Raw genomic sequence first — 16,566 nt, forward strand, 5'->3', positions numbered from 1 at the left:
AGGATCTCACAACCTTTGCCCAGGACTTGTCTGCACTTGTTCACCCGTGTCCTTCAGACAAAGCATTTCACAGTCCTTGCTCGGGACTTGTCTGCACTTGAACAAGTCCATTTGTGTCCCCAGAAAGCTTTGAGGCAGTGATGTAAAAGAATAATCTCTTACAACTTCCTAAAATTAATTTGTTGCATAGTCCAGCAGGAGGAAGGCCGGGGTTCCTTTTGAAGTCTTGAAGGTCTGCGGGCTCCGCCTGCAGCCATGCAGACAGAGCGACGGCACGAGGAAGCTTCTAGAGAGGAAGACGGGCGCTATAACCAGCCCGGCCCGAGGGAGGAGGGGACGGCTGCTGGGAGCGGACCGCCCCGGGAGAACTCGCGGTGCTGCTGTGTAAAAAGGTAAAGATACGTGAGAGGCAGTTAAATCAGGGAAGGGAAAAGGTTGGAAGGCTGTTCTGAGCCTTGGTTCTGTGCTTGGTGTGGTAGCGAGCTAACTGCGGGGCTCCGGGGCTGGTGGTGGTGGTGGTGTGGGTGCATCTGTGCTCGGGGTGAGTGGCGGGTTGCGGCTCGGGGATGTGCAGCGCTGGGTTGAGCACGTGTTCTCAGCTCACCGGCCTTTGTGGCTTTGTTCAAAGGCAATGAAAATACGTTAGAAACAAAAAACAAAACAGGAATTTTGGGCTGACTGATATCACCTGAGCTGGAGCAAACTGCGTCAGCCAGGCTGGCTTCATGTGCCAGAGTAAGGTGTGAGGGATTCAATTGGTAACTGTGAGGCTGAGTGTGCTAACGTGCTGCAAAAACCTTCAGTAAAACCCTGTCCTGAGATGGGATTACAAAAAAAAAAAAAAAGCGAACAAACAACAACAAAACACAAGGAAAGGGTGAGATAGTGTAATCAGTAACCAGTGGGTGGGGGGATAGATTTGGAGTCCTGTAGGATGCTATTTCTGATTGTTACTCTAGATGCGTTTCCCTTCAAGGCTGTAGCGGGAATTGGACCTCAGTGTATTTTTTTGGGGGGGGCCTTAATCAGCAGAAACCAAGCTCTGCGTTCATCGTATTGATGTTGCTCTAAAAATAGAGGCATTATAAATAATGAAATAGAGCTGAGTGAAAAATAACTGCTTTGGAGGTAGTAATTTCTGAATCTGGTAATTATTTATGTATATTGATGAAAGCCTGCTTGTTGTTTGTTTCTTTTGACTAAGCACGGAATGAAATCTAAGAATGTCAGAACGGTTCTCTGTAGTGGTCAAGTGGTGGTGGTGGTTACACACGAGCTCAAGAAATAGCCCTCCTGCCCTCTTCTCTTTCATTCTGCTTCCATTAAAAACGTCTGTCTTCATTGAGCTAGCCAGCTTGAAAACTAATGGATCATCTAGTTGAAAACCTTAATTCTCTTTTGATACTTGAAAATGGATTATATTCAGAAGCTATAAAGGATAAAAGAGAAAGCTTCGTGTGCATTAAAAGTTTGTTATGTAATAGCTAGATGCATTTGACAGTTAATGGGGGTTTTGTTTGTTTGATATGGCTTAGAGCAGGAAATGGTAGTTAGAGATGTTTGAGAGATGTTTAAATACTTCACAGATATTCAGAGTGCTACTCTTAGATGGATACGTTATGTAGAGCTACGTAGAGCTTTTTTTCCTTTCATTGCACACCTCTGCCAGTAAGAAAAAAAATCTTTGAGCATGCATTCCAATCTTTTGATTTTTGTTTATAAATTAAATACATGTCCAACATGCTCATGTTATGTATGTTACAAAATGTACAGAAATGGAAACTAAAAGAGATGATGATGAGATAAACTATTTAAAAATATTTGTGTTCATTAATGATGCAGAACGTTTTTTCCTGTGCCTCTGTGGATTGATTTGCTGTTTGGGAACTGTTGAGTCATGGCCTGAGCCACTGATTGATCACCTGGGGAAAGGACTGGGTCAGCCCTACGAGCACAGGTGAATGCAATTCTGTGTGACCAGAGAGAGTGGAGCCTGGCTGCGCCTCTCCTAGACCTCATTTAAGGGCTGACTGCTAGTGGGGAGGGATTTCTGGTTGGAGATCCTTCCTTTGTGGAGTCCTTTCTGCAAGCCTAGATCTTTGGAGACAGATGAGCACTTTTATTGCCTGTGAAATGCCATGCTATTTGTGCTGGTCCTTTTGTTGTTACATTTTTGTGTAACATCTTTCCACTGTACTACTGTTTCCCATTGTAACATTTGCACGCCCCCTGGGCTCTGTACAGCCTGCTTTGGAGGCTACGGAGTTTGCACATCTTTAGAGCTGGTCAACTGAAAGCCAACTGTAGAAGTTGTAAAAAACAGTAATTGATAATGTCACCTAAAGCAAACGTTTTTAGTACTGTAGAATTCATTGTTCTATTTCTGTCATCCTCTTTTCCTTCTCCCTTTCTCTGCATTCAGATTCTTTCCTAGGTTATCAGCTCCGTGAGGTCACGTATCCTAATTCAAATGTGCTGGCTGTGAACATTGCATTTGGCTCAGCTGTGGAAATACATAATGAACTTAGTTATACCCTTTGCTGATAGTCTTTGCAACGATTGTATCTTGAAACTTCTTTAAGAGTTGAAGTTTTGAGGAGGCTAGGAAAGTTTTAATGAAGTTCTTAGATTGCTGAGAACTTGAATATTTTAAAGCTTTTGATGGGATCTGGAGATCAAGACCTTGTAATTTCTGGGAAATGGGAGTCAACTTTGTATTGAAGTTCATGCGTATGTTTCACTTATTATTTTATTTTATGCTGTAACTGGTTTCTCAGCTGAAAGCTTTTCTTCTGCAGTGAAAAAAGTGATGAGAATGCCACTATGAACAATTCATTTTCTTCTTGGTAATGGACAAATTTCAGGCAGTGGGAAGCAAGAGAGAACTTAATGAGAAGTCTGATTTAGCTGATAAGATCATCTGTCTTAGAAATTATTTGGTGTAGGGAATGGGGTTGTCTCTTGCTTTTCAGTGAAGGAAATTATTTAAAAAACAGAAGTTGTGCTTAGTCTACCACTTCAAAAATTACATGAAACTCCTCAAGGAAATGAGGAAAAGCAGGACACGTATTCTGTTTCTGAAATCAAATCCTTGCTTTCAACAGGCAAGATATGCAGTAACTTCACACACGCTGTCACATGAAGATGCCACGTTTATCATTGCTTATTAGGAATAATGCTGTTTATCAGCTCATGGGTCCTGTAACCTCACAGAAAAATTATCCAGTGTCTAACTTGAAATGGCTTTTTTTAACGCAGCACATTGTGAAGGTTTTTGGATGAGAGAGGTGCAGGTGCCTCCAGCAGGAAATTCTGTCCTGTCTTCTGATCCTGTTTCAGCAGAATTGTTAGTTAGCCTATAGATTCTCATAGAAAAATGAGTGCAGTGAATGCAAGACTAATCTCATTTGTTGATGAGAAATGCTGGCTGAAAACAGGGTGCCAGCATCTACCTGAATCTCATTTCTGAGCCAGTGATATAACTTTTATTTATTTACTGTATCAGATACCTGGAAAACAAAGTTCAGAGTTAGGCAATTGCCATGCAAACTGACATCAAGTGTATAGATAAGTGCGTTTGAAAGTATAGCAGGCTGAATATTCAAGAATGTGTTGTGAGTGTTCAGAGTCTAGAGTAGTGCATTAATGAGGGTGGTATGAGAAGTGTTTTGCTGATCAGACAAGCTGAACAGTGAATGCCACATGAAATTGCCTCTGGAAAGGGAGGATGATCTGTTTACAGTGTCCTGGCTGCTGCTGTGCTCTTTACTATGTCATACTTTCTCTAGAAAGGGAAGAGGGGTGAAGAGCTGCTTTCCTAGTCGTACTCAGGCTGAGGGAGGTTGTGGTCAGCTAGTGAGATGAGCTGCAAGTGGAGATCCTGCTTTTAGCAGTTCTGCTAAAAGGGAACTGCTGGCCAAGCCAGACTTCGGGAGTGATGAAAGACTTAGTACAGACCCGAGGGAGGATTGTCTGATGTTTGCTTAACTTGGGGGAAGCGCAGAAAGCTGCTGGACTGGTAACTGGACTGCAAGGGACCCCTTTCCTTGTTTCAGAGATGCGAGTAGTGGGAGGGAGACATTCTGCCTCAGCAGATTCTTTAATCTGATCATCCACTAGATTTAAGATTTTTCCGCTTAGGTGCATCTTGCAAAATGATGTCTGAAAGCATTTTAATAAAACACAGTTAGAGTCTGTAAGCCTGTTCGCTTTGAAGAAAAAAACATAAAAAGATGAGGCAGTCACCCCTCCAAGCCTCGCTGAGCTGAACTCTCATTATGGTTCTGGACTTTGTTTCAACTTGAACTCTTTCAGTTAAAGTAGTAATAGAGAAGAAATTTGAATGAAGGAGAAAAAAGGCAGGAGATGATTTCTTGGAATAATAACTGTCGGCTTTTCAAAGTTGCAAATGCTTGACCACTTAGTTCTTAGCACTGGCTTTTTTGTGTGTTGTCTTCTGATGCATAAGAATCTTTTCAGTTAAGAAAGATGGTATCGGAAAAGACAAATCTACAGTCAATTTAATTTGTAGAGTGCAAGGTTTGTGAACTTGTCTGATCAAAGTAATCTCACTCAATTTGAAATAAATTGGTCATTGTTGTTGCATACGGAGAACTACTGCTTAGAAGTCTACTCCTGTGGCAAGTCCTTTAATTATGGTAGGATGAAAATAATTTTTCTTCGTACTACTTTTTGCCTTGCATACACACAGCTTCTCCACTGTATCTGTGAGTAGAGATATATTTACGCAGGCGTGCCTTTGGGAGATTTAAGGAGTGACTTAATGATTACAGCTCTTATCATGATCTTGAAGGTGTTTTCCAATCTAGATGATTCTATTTTAACAGAATCACAGAATTGTAGGGGTTGGAAGGCACCTCCAGAGATCATCGAGTCCAACCCCCCTGCCAAAGCAGGTTCCCTACAGTAGGTCGCACAGGTAGGCATCCAGGCAGGTCTTGAACATCTCCAGAGAAGGAGACTCCACCACCTCCCTGGGCAGCCTGTTCCAGTGCTCCGTCACCCTCACTGTAAAGAAGTTCTTGCGCATGTTTGTGCAGAACTTCCTGTGCTGCAGTTTCCAGCTGTTTCCCCTTGTCCTGTCTCCACTCACCACTGAAAAGAGTCCGGCCTCGCCATTCTGCCCCCCACACCTTAGATATTTATAGACCTGGATCAGGTCCCCTCTCAGTCTCCTTTTCTCAAGGCTGAACAGACCCAGTTCACTCAGCCTTTCTTCATAGGAGAGATGCTCCAGGCCCTTCACCATCTTTGTGGCCCTTCGCTGGACTCTTTCCAAGAGATCCCTGTCTTTTTTGTACTGGGGAGCCCAGAACTGGACGCAGTACTCCAGATGAGGTCTTACCAGGGCAGAGTAGAGGGGGAGGATCACCTCCCTCGACCTGCTGGCCACGCTCTTTTTAATGCACCCCAGTAAGCCATTGGCCTTTTTGGCCACAAGGGCACACTGCTGGCTCATGGCCAACCTGTCGTCCACCAGGACACCCAGGTCCCTTTCCGCAGAGCTCCCCTCCAGCAGCTCATCCCCCAACCTGTACTGGTGCATGGAATTATTCCTCCCCAGATGCAAGACTCTACACTTGCTTTTGTTAAACCTCATCTGTTTTTTTTCTGCCCAGCTCTCCAGCCTATCCAGGTCTTGATGAATGGCAGCACAGCCTTCAGGCGTGTCAGCCAATCCTCCCAACTTCGTATCATCAGCAAACTTGCTGAGAGTGGCCATTATCCCCTCATCAAGGTCGTTGATGAAGATGTTGAACAAGACCAGACCCAGCACAGACCCCTGAGGAACACTGCTAGTTACAGGCCTCCAACCGGACTCTGCACCACTAACAACGACCCTCTGTGCTCTGCCAGTCAGCCAGTTCTCAACCCACCTCACCGTCCACTCATCTATCCCACACTTCCTCAGCTTTGTTATAAGGATGTCGTGGGGGACAGTATCAAATGCCTTGCTGAAATCAAGGGAGACTACATCCACTGCTCTCCCCCCATCCACCCAGCCAGAGACAACATCATAGAAGGCTACCAGGTTGGTCAAGCACGACCTCCCCCTTGTGAACCCGTGCTGACTACTCCTGATAACCTCCTCTTCTTCCAGTTGTCTGGAGATGACATCCAGCACCAGCTGTTCCATCACCTTTCCAGGGACAGAGGTGAGGCTGACTGGCCTATAATTACCTGGGTCTTCCTTCTTGCCTTTTTTGAAGACCGGGGTGACGTTGGCTATCTTCCAGTCTTCAGGCACCTCCCCCGTCCTCTAAGACTTCTCAAAGATGACAGAAAGCGGTTCAGCAATCACCTCTGCCAGCTCCCTCTGCACCCGTAGATGAATCCCATTGGGTCTCATGGATTTGTGAACATTGGTGTTGCCTAGGCGCTCCTGGACCACCTCTTCCCTGATAGAAGGGAGGTCTTCCATTCCAGATCCTCTCACTAACCTCCAGGGTCTCAGATTCCCGAGGGGGAGCTTTTTCACTGAAGACAGAAGCAAAGAAGGCATTCAGTATCTCCGCCTTTTCAGCATCCCCCGTTACCAGAACACCCCCATCACTTAGCAGGGGAGCCACATTCTCCCTAGTCTTCCTTTTACTGTTAATGTACTTGAAAAAACCTTTTTTATTATCCTTTATCCCCTTTGCCAGATTTAATTCCAGGCGGGCTTTATCCTTCCTTGTCGCATCCCTGCAGACCCTGACAACATTCCTGTATTCTTCCCAAGTAGTCAGACCCTTTTTCCACATTTCATGGGCCTTCTTCTTTCCTTTGAGTTTGTGCACGAGCTCCTTGCTCATCCACACAGGTCTCCTGCCACCCTTTCCCGATTTTATTTTGTAATAGGCTGTTCAGTGGTTGTCAGACCACGTCTCAAATATTTCTAAGATTTAAGATGCTAATGTGTAGTACATGCTGTATTGTTCAGCCCTTGAGCTTCTGTTTCTTGCAGATGCTGTAGAAGAAATGAGGATTAAGTTCAATTCGGAAAACAGAAATGGTGCTTCATAATTTGGCTGTTATTAGACTGAATTATGTAGATAGAAGCAACAGATGTGCAAACTTGCAAATCATGCTCCTATCAGTTTTGACCCTCTTACTGTTCTTTTACAACAGTAAGTTTATATCTAAATCTGAGGTCTTGACTCCTTCCCCGTAAATCCATTTAATCTCTCTTACCCTCTTGTGCAAAGCATGACAAAGCATCCTTCCTTTTTCTTTGAATCCAAAGGAGTGATAATCTTTGATGTGGGAAGCTGTGTGTGGTGAGAAGGATGAGTCAGAAGGCAGCTCCATGCATTCATTGAGCCACAAACCTTTCACTCCTTGTTGATTTTTTCCTTCTCCCCTCCTCCCTCGGCATGACACTCTGCAGGTTAAGAAGATACCCTCTGCAGTTTGCTCAGAAACATATGGGATTGTCAAATGCCCATGCCATGCTTAGTTTTACCTTTTTTGCAAATGAGGAAGTATTAGTTCTGTTGATTTAAGCATCTCACTAGTTGAGCTGTGGTATTTAGTGATTCAGATCCTGGACCAAGACCTATGAAAGAATGTATGTGCTTTTGCATGCAGGTGAGAATATCATGATGTTTCATTTGTAACTCTTCCCTGAGGGAACCAGACTGAAGTGCTGCAATAGGAAATCAGGGGGTGCCTGTAGAACTACACAGCTCTTAGAAGACTAGAAAGTACAGCTGTGTGGATCAGGACCACTCCTCTTTGTTTAACCTCAATTCTCAGGAATCATTGAACCGATGCATACTTCGCATCCAGGAGAGATGGATTTACCTGAATCTGTTCTGTCAGTATCCAGGACAAGCAGACCTGTCTTGTACTCTGCAGTTGCTGGGAATTAAATCATATCTTGCCCTGATCCTGAGTCTTACGTACATCCGTCTGTGGTGCTATTGTTTTCAAGAGCCGTCCCTCCTTTGAAAGCCTGCCGTCTCTTAGCATGTTCCCCAAGCATTTCAAACTAGTACATGGTTGGATGATGATAGCTGTTCAGTTGAGCTGGGTTAGAATTAATGCCCAAATTGACTTTTCATGCACGAATTTGGGCATAATAGTGCAGAATTACTTCTGAACTTTGCAATAAATATGATAATTATAACAATAGTTATCTTATGGATAGGAGAGAACTGGAAGATGGTTAAGTACATCCCATTTCCTCCTGTATTGCTGTAGGTTAAGCAGGCAGATAACCTCTGAGGGTGGGTCTCTTGTGGATTTTGTCTTGAAACCAGGAACAAGGGAGACTAAGCTCATCCAGCATGTGCTTTGAGTAACTTGATAAGTACTTCATCTTGATAGTGGTAGTTTGAAAAGTATTTGTAGCAGATTCTGTGCTAGATATTATTTCAAAAGTAAGATTTACAAATTTCATAAAATGAGTGAAAGGTTAAGTTCTTCAGAGTGAGTGTTCTGGGCTGACTTTAACAGATGTCTACAAAAACATGAAAGCACACAGAATGAGTTCTAGATGGTCTCTTTTCCATGGATTTCTTTATACATTTGATGGAAAGAAAATGTGAAGGTAACACTTATCTACTAAATGAGTTGAATTTTGATTAATGTGTAATGAAAGGAACTGAACCGAAACTTTGGGTTAGTTCCTTGTTATGAAATGTTTTAGCTGAATACAGCTTGAAATGCATCGCTTCTGTGGAGAAAAATAGTTGATTATAGTAATAGTGTGGGGAAAAAAACATACAAGGGCAAAGAGGAAAACACTTATCTTGTGATCTGACTCGTACGCATACCTGACATTGCAGGAGAAGCATTAATAGAAGCAGAACAATTAGTGATTCACCTGCATAATTCTACAATATTTTCTATCCCAGAAAATGCACTGATGTGAAAGAAGTTGCGATTTACGTAATGTGACAGAACAAAAATCTTGCCGTTGCTGAAAAGAGGAGGTGAAAATACAGAATGGACGGATGATATTTAATGAACAGTAGCTGTGTATTATTGAACATCAAAAAAGGATCTATATAGCCAGATTAAAGACAGGTGACCTTTTTAGAGTTTAGTTAACCTTTTGGTCACTTTTGAGAGTTATCACTTATGAAGATAAAGGTCAAGCTACAGCTTAGTCTTCATATATGATCTTTTCTCTGTGAGGAAAGTTGGTCTTCTCTCACTTATGCTTTCCTGAGGAGCTGTAAGAGTTACTCAGTTTAACAAGACTAAAGTAGAACAAATATTTTTTTCATTTGTCTTCAAAATAATTCTAAAGGGGAAATCCCTTTGTATGAAGTAGATGGTTAAAGGTCAGGGAATCATCTCTATCTCCTTGTTAGTCTAAAAAAAATTGTGAAATGCTTCAGTGTAAATGGATGCACTACCTCTGAAATACGTAGAATTATGCAAAACCACACTGAGTAGTCTTTGTTTCTAAGGATAGCTTTTAGTGGGAAGAGAAGCTAATGCACTCAAGAGCTTCATATTTAAAAGAAAAAAACAACAGTAATCATGTTGCAGTTATTGACAGGTTAATAGCAGTTCAAATTGCTGATGAGCTGATGGTGAACACGGCAATCCTTGGTACACTCTTTGGTGCCATGTTCACTTACAGCTGCACCGAGGGAAGCCTTGGCTAGTTCTTGACTAGGAAACCTTACAGCCATTGATAAGTCTGGGGCTGAAGCTATATTATGTTCCCCAAACTACCGCTCCTTCGTATAGGGGTGTGTGTGAGTTGAATCATGTGGTTAAATGCCTGAAATTGGAAGGTCTCTTAGGGCAGCTGTTTGAATAGTTTCAGCATATAGGTTACTGTGTTACAAAACTTCTTCCCATCTGTGATTTCTTTTTTCTGTCCAACCTTATTTAGCTGATGTAGTTAATATCGAAGTAAAATGAGTTTTTTACATCTTGCAGGAAACACTTGAATATATGACTAAGTATTCAGACTTGATGGTTTCAGGGGAATCTTATTAGTTCTCTGTTGGACTGAAGTCCTTACCAAAAGAACAGGAGCAATGAGTGAGGGAAAAAAAACCAAAACAACTACCAGTCCTGTTCTCTCTGTCTTGTGAGAATAGCAGGTGGGGAATGAATGGGTTCTTAGAGGACTGTCAGTAGTTCTAAGCATGTGGTTTCATAGAAAAGGATCGTTATGCAGGTGCAAATAATGAAAAATTTGTCAGTGACCAGTTTTCATTTTTTTTCCTCCCAGAAAAATAGTGTGGCTTAGCATTTGCGGTGATCAAATAACTCTTGTGCTAAAATTAATTTTAGTCAAAACTTCAGGAAATAGAGTTGAATAGAAAAATGTCTCCTCTATGATCCTCCTTGCAACGTGATTGGAATGAGGTTCTGTATACTATACAAGAATTAACCATGTGGAAGTACTTCCCTGGGTGAGGTTGTGTGGGAGAACCATTAAACAACCAGGAAACAAAACAAAGCAACAAACAAAACATTCTCAAGAAACTGCACTTAACAGAGATGTAATATAAATGAAATTGATAGTTTTACAGACTACATTTTTGTGTACACAAAGACTCCTTACAGAATTGGAGATGCAACACTTTTTGTCTGAATAATGAATTGGAGACTGAAAATAAGAAAGGGTTGAGGGCTCCTTCATCTTTCCTTTGATCAATCCTTAACAAGGCTGACTTAGAAGGATTTAATTGGCTTTCCATTTGTGCCTGATCACTCACTGTACCTGGTTTAACTGAGGACCATCTTATCCTGCTGCCTGAGATCGTGCAGCATTCACCAAAGAGTTTAAGGTGGTATGAAATCTGTGTCTTGTAGGCTGCGCCCTGCTATACTTTACCAGTGTTTAGCCCTCTGTAAGTTGTCTGAGTATTCATGTTGTAATGGTTACACACGAGGCTTGCTACATGAAAATTGACCTCACCCCAGATTTGCCATTCTTTGGCAGCAAATATATACAACTTTTCGTTACAATTTTTGTGAAGCAGAATTATTTGTGGCTTAATTTTCAAATTCTTTTGCAATGACTTCTGAGAGCTAGTGCCTTTAGTATTGTAGAATTGTTTGAGTTGGAAGGAACCATTAGTGGCCTCTTTGGTCCAACTCCCTACAGTGAATGTGGACACCTACAGCTAGATCAGGTGGCTTCGAGCCCCATCCAGACTGACCAGGAATGTCTCCAGTGGCAGAGTATCCACCATCATGTTCTGCAACCTGTTCACTTCTCTTACTGTGAAATTTTTTTTTAATATCCAGTCTAAATCTCCTTTTCATTTTATTTTTTTAATTTCAATACCATCTCCCCTTGTTTTCTATCACAACAGATTGCAGTCTGTCCCCTTCTTTCTTACAGCCTCCCTTTACATACCAAAAGGCTGCTTTCAGGTCTCCCTGGAGCCTTCTCTTCTCCAGGCTGAACAGCCTCCAGCTCTCTCAGCCTGTCCTCCTAGGAATGACGTTCCATTCCTTGAATCACCTTTGTGGCCTCTTCTGAACATGCTCCAACAGGTCCATGTCTCTCCTCTACACAGGGCTCCACACCTGGGTGCAATACTCCAGGTGAGGAGTAGAGTGCAGAGTAGAGGGGCAGGATCATCTCCTCCATCTTGCTGACCATACTTTTTTTTAGTGAAGCTTGGGGTACAGTTGGATTTCTGGGCTGTGATGGTATATTGCTGGCTAAAATCTGGCTTGCCATCCAGAAGTATTCCTGAGTCCTTTTTGGCAGGGCCATGCTCAATCCTTTCATCCCCCAGCTTGTATTGATAGTGGAGGTTGTTGTGACCCAGGTGCAGCATAATCTCCTTCCCAGCTTCTATGGGCTATGCATAATCTTGTGGACTACTACTATTTCTCTTAGTTAGTTTTATCTTTAAATGGCAAATTAATCTGCTTAATTCTTTAATAAAGAAGATTTTCACATAATTTTGTCCTCACAGCATTTAGCATCCTTTCTCATTCTTACACCTCTCTTTTGTCATAGGATTAATAAGACTGTATGAAATACGAATTCATATATGGCCTTTTGAAGAGATGACACAATGCTTTCTGGCTTACTGTTTCTTTCTTCTAGCCTTCTTTGGTCTGTTTCTGTACAGTGAGTCAATTCTGGTGCCTTTCGTTGGTGGTAACTGTCCCATGACAAACGTTAATATGAAAGAAGGAGAACAATTTTACTTTCTCCATGTGCGTCTTTGCATTCATCTTTGATTTTGTTCATTGCTTAACGCATTGTACAACCTGTCACAGTAATTCTCAGCTAGCTCATCTGCAAGCTTTGTGGCCTGCTTTTATTCATCTTATTGTGTCTTTTTCCCACCATTCCATCCTGATTATTTGAGTTTATTGAACAGTGAAGAACCCAATATGTATGTTTCAAATACCGTCTTAGCAACTGCTTGGAAAGGACAGTTTTACTTTTTCATAAGTCAGTAAGTAGACAAAGGTTTGGAAAAGAAAATTAGAATCTTCTCTGATCTAATTACAGTTGTTTCTCTAAGAGCCTTTAATGAGGAATTGTGACAAAAGCATTTAGGGGACGTGAGTATATGTTCAAAGCTGTTTATGTGTTTCCTGGCCCTTTCGAAGGGCTTCAGATACAACTGTGAGAAATGTTTTCTTAGCCTATACAAACCACTCTTATTCTCCTGGTATTTGTTAAGCTGTCTTCTAATTTTCATTTGTTCATGGGTTTTACCTTTTGCTTTGCACACAAGCGGTGGATTAAAACGTAGTGCTCGCTTGAAATCGTGTGAAGGTTTTTAGATGGCAAATACACAATGTTCCTTTTGCATACATGCTGATGCAAATGGTGAGTTATGGGCTACAGTTTTTTGTATTCGTTGTATGCAAATTCCATTAGGACTATTTGGTTGTACAGTTGATTGACTGTTCCAATTATTCTTGTTGTATTTTAATCTTATCAATTTACTCTAAGGTGTTCTTCTGGTGACTAGATCAGGAACTCGCATTCAACCCTTGAAATGATGTTGAAAGGTAATAAGAATTGGAATGAATGGTTTTGAGGGAGTGGTTTGAAATACCGCATCTGGCCACTGGCTTTTGCAGGCTAATGTCTCTTCCTTTGTATATCTTTTATAATGTAGATCGATGTAGTGAAGCTTTGGTTAGATGAAATGAGAGCTGCCTTTTCCAGAAAGTAAGGCTCATATGCAGGACAGACGTAGTCCTTGGGACACCATTTTGAAGAAGCTTTGAAAACGAATGCTGTGGAGAAACATCTTCCTCTTGGACACTGAAAAATAAAACTTAATATGGAAAGAATGAGCTGATCATATCAGTTCTTCATATTAGACTTTTGTGCTTGGTTGGAAAAGCAATAAGGTTATAAGCTCATCTAATAATGAAAAGGTCTGGAATGATTTACATCAAATGTTTTTCAATATTAGGAAAGTGAACATGCATCTAAATGAAGAATTCTAATGCTGGGCTTCACACTGATGGAAATCAACTTGGATAAGACTTTAATTGCTTCAAAACAGGATTTGTAATAGAAGCATGAATAGACATTTGAATTTGTATCATGTTTTCAAGGTGCTGCCGATAATATAAATTTTACTTGTTTAAATATAACTTAGTTATAGTCTAATTCTTGCCCTTTAACAGTGTTTATGCTTCAAGTGGCTGGTGTATTATCAGTACATATTTGATGACTTGGTGTGAATTAATATGATGGAATCAAAGAATTGGAGGGGTTGGAAGGGACCTCTGGAGATCCAGTGCAACCCGGTTGTGACAGCAGGTCGCACAGTTAGCTGTCCAAACAGGTCTTAAATATCCCTACAGGAGAATACTCCATAAACTCTTGGGACATTTTGTTCCAGTGCTCCATCACTCCTGACAGTGAGAAAGTTCTTCCTTGTGGTAATATGGCATTCCCTGTGTTCCATTTTCTGCCTGTTGCCCCTTGTTCTAGTGTTGCTTACCATCAAAAAGAGCCTGCCTCCACTGATTTGACTCACTTCAGGTATTTATAAACAGTGATGAGATCCCCTCTCAGCATTCTCGTAATGGAAGAGTCCCAGGTCTGTCACTCAAACACCAATGTCTACTGCTTAGTTTGAGAACTTTGTGAATACCAAGTCTAGCATAAACAAGTATCCGTTGTTTTTAAGTTCATTGACTTCTTGTAAAATGGCAAACAAACTTAAAAGGGTGCATTCTGAAATCTTCAAACTGAAGATCTGTTTAAAAAAAAAAAAAAAAAAGAAAGGATGCACAGAAATCTTTGTATATTAAAAACCTGTATAAATCTAAAAGTTTTCATGGAATAAAATAGTCTGTACTTCATGGCTTATAGACCTCTGGAAAACACTTAAAATAGCAGAAGTACAGGCATAGGCATTTAAAATTTTTTTGAGGTTAGAAAACACTACCACCTTCTAGGATCTAATGGTCAGACTTCTATATAAAATAATGAGGACCCTGCTAGAATGAGCGTTAGAGTTCTGTGTGTTGCCTTTGTGCTTTGTGTTCTGAAAGCTCTTCATACTCAGAACTGAACATGACATTGCTTATGCAGGCACAATGTAGATGTGTGGATGTGAATACTCAGTAATCAGCAAGTATGTTATGTCAGGTGAGGAGACTATTTTCAGTAAACAGCGGTTTCAGCTGTAAGGGATGGGCACACTATTTGTAATAGCATGCAGTATTTTTCACCCTGTTCCCTTATATATAGTACCTCAAAATGGGGACTAAGTGTTGCGTTAAGAAGGAGAGTTCTGAAGTTACGTTTTTTGCCACTAACTTAAATCTTGTGCAGTGATTCAGAAAGAGCTCACTGTAGTAAAAATCTGTCAGTACTGATCGCACAGACCTTTTTAATTCAAGTTGGTCTGAATTAGGAGTGTCTTTAAATAAAACATCTGTATCTTAATGAAAGTTGAACAGATTTATGCCCTTTATCTATCCTTTGACCTTAATCCTTATAACTCATCCATGTGTCCAATTCAGACATTCCCATTAAGTCACTTATTCTGTCTTTCCCTTTTCTTTGCAGTTTGAGTGAACTAGGGTAAATAATGTATGATACAATTTTTCCTATGTAGACAGTTTCTCTCCTCTTTCGCCTAACTTCCCCAATCATCATTATCAGTTTAACACTTTTATTAATAAAGGCACTCTAGTCTTTCTAAAATAAAAGATATTATGGAGAATAATTGAAAAGTAGGGTAATTGAAACCGTTCCTATTACATCCAGCGGAAATTACATTAATTATCTTGGACTTTGTAGGAGCAAGTAATAGTTGTTTTCATGGAACTTAGTTTGAGAAAAATTATTTTTGAATAAAGGCCATCAAACTTATTAATGAGTTTAACTCTTGAAGTGCCATTATTTTCCAAACGATGGCTAGAATTTACATTAAAAGTATCTTCTAACAAAGAAACTTAATGAGAACATTTTTCTCTGCTCTGAGAGAGATAAGAAATGCTGCAGAAGAGATTGCCAGCTGCACTGTGACAGCAGTTGCTTCACTGAGATGTTATCTGGCTCCTGGATCAACTTTCCCCATGAAGTGAAGTACTTCACTCAACACTCTTTATCTTATGCTGTTTGCTTGTTGTCTTATTCTGTTTAGGAAAAATAAACAATTTGCATGAGAAACATTACTTTAAAATTATCCTTTGCATGGGGTCTTGTTAAGAGAGACTTAGTTTTTCAAAATCTGACAGCTGTTTCTATCTCAAGATGCTGATGGTTTGAATTATACCACGTCCTGATATGTGCCTCTGCCATGACTGGAGGAAACTCTGTGGAAGGGCAGGGGCATAAATAACTTTGTCAGCCTTTGTTGCTGGATCTGTGTATGTGAGGAGATATCTACGGAGTTCTGATTCTGCCTCTTAAGCTTGCTTTGCATTTGAAGTGGTGGTGTCAAATGGGAAAGGGTGCCAATGCCCTGAACACTGTCATAAGATATCTTAGTTGGTGTGCAGGTCTTCACCAACTAGTAGAAATGATTTTCAAACGATTAAGAGTGCATTGGTGGTTAGTTCCAAGAGAATTAACAAAGACCAGCTGCAGAAATGAAATGCAAGTTTGCATCACAAGGAATAAAGTCAAAGTCATCTGAAGCCCTCTGTAAATTTTTCTTATCAGAGTTCTCCAATCAGTGGCAATGGTTGTGAAGGGTTAACTCTTGGTTTTGTAAACCGCCTGCAGTCCGTGAAGAGGCTGGAAATTACTTGTGTTAACATTCCGATGACTTTTTCTGCACCTCTAAGACCTTCAGATAAGATTACAGGAAAAACCTGTATAGTATTTTTCTATTTGACTTAACTGATTTTTTTATCTGATTTTATGAGCAACCAGAAGAAATCTGGTAGATTTTTAAAGTTTCAGTGAACTGAAGAAAATCTTGATGGTAATCTCTGATAGTGGGTCAAGTTGCATGAGAAGAATTTGAATTGAGAGTAGTAATTCCCCTCCACTCCCCATCTGTGCTTATCCCCCCTACTAATCTAACTTGTCACCCTAGAACATCTGATTCTTGAGCGGTGGAGCAGCACTAACACATTTTATCTTTCATAATTCGCTTGTTCCTTCACTCACCTGAATGAAGAGCCAGAGGG

General features: G+C 40.9%; 1 long non-coding RNA gene across 1 annotated transcript; it reads left to right on the forward strand.

Annotated features, from left to right (window-relative positions):
* Window positions 1-362: 362 nt before the first annotated feature.
* Window positions 363-13,340, forward strand: LOC125692036 (uncharacterized). Its single transcript, XR_007376422.1, has 3 exons — window positions 363-392; window positions 12,908-12,966; window positions 13,077-13,340. It is a non-coding gene; the product is annotated as an uncharacterized LOC125692036 (long non-coding RNA).
* Window positions 13,341-16,566: the final 3,226 nt, after the last annotated feature.

The sequence above is a fragment of the Lagopus muta genome, chromosome 4 (assembly GCF_023343835.1).
Source record: "Lagopus muta isolate bLagMut1 chromosome 4, bLagMut1 primary, whole genome shotgun sequence".
In the NCBI taxonomy this organism is placed as follows: Eukaryota; Metazoa; Chordata; class Aves; order Galliformes; family Phasianidae; genus Lagopus; species Lagopus muta.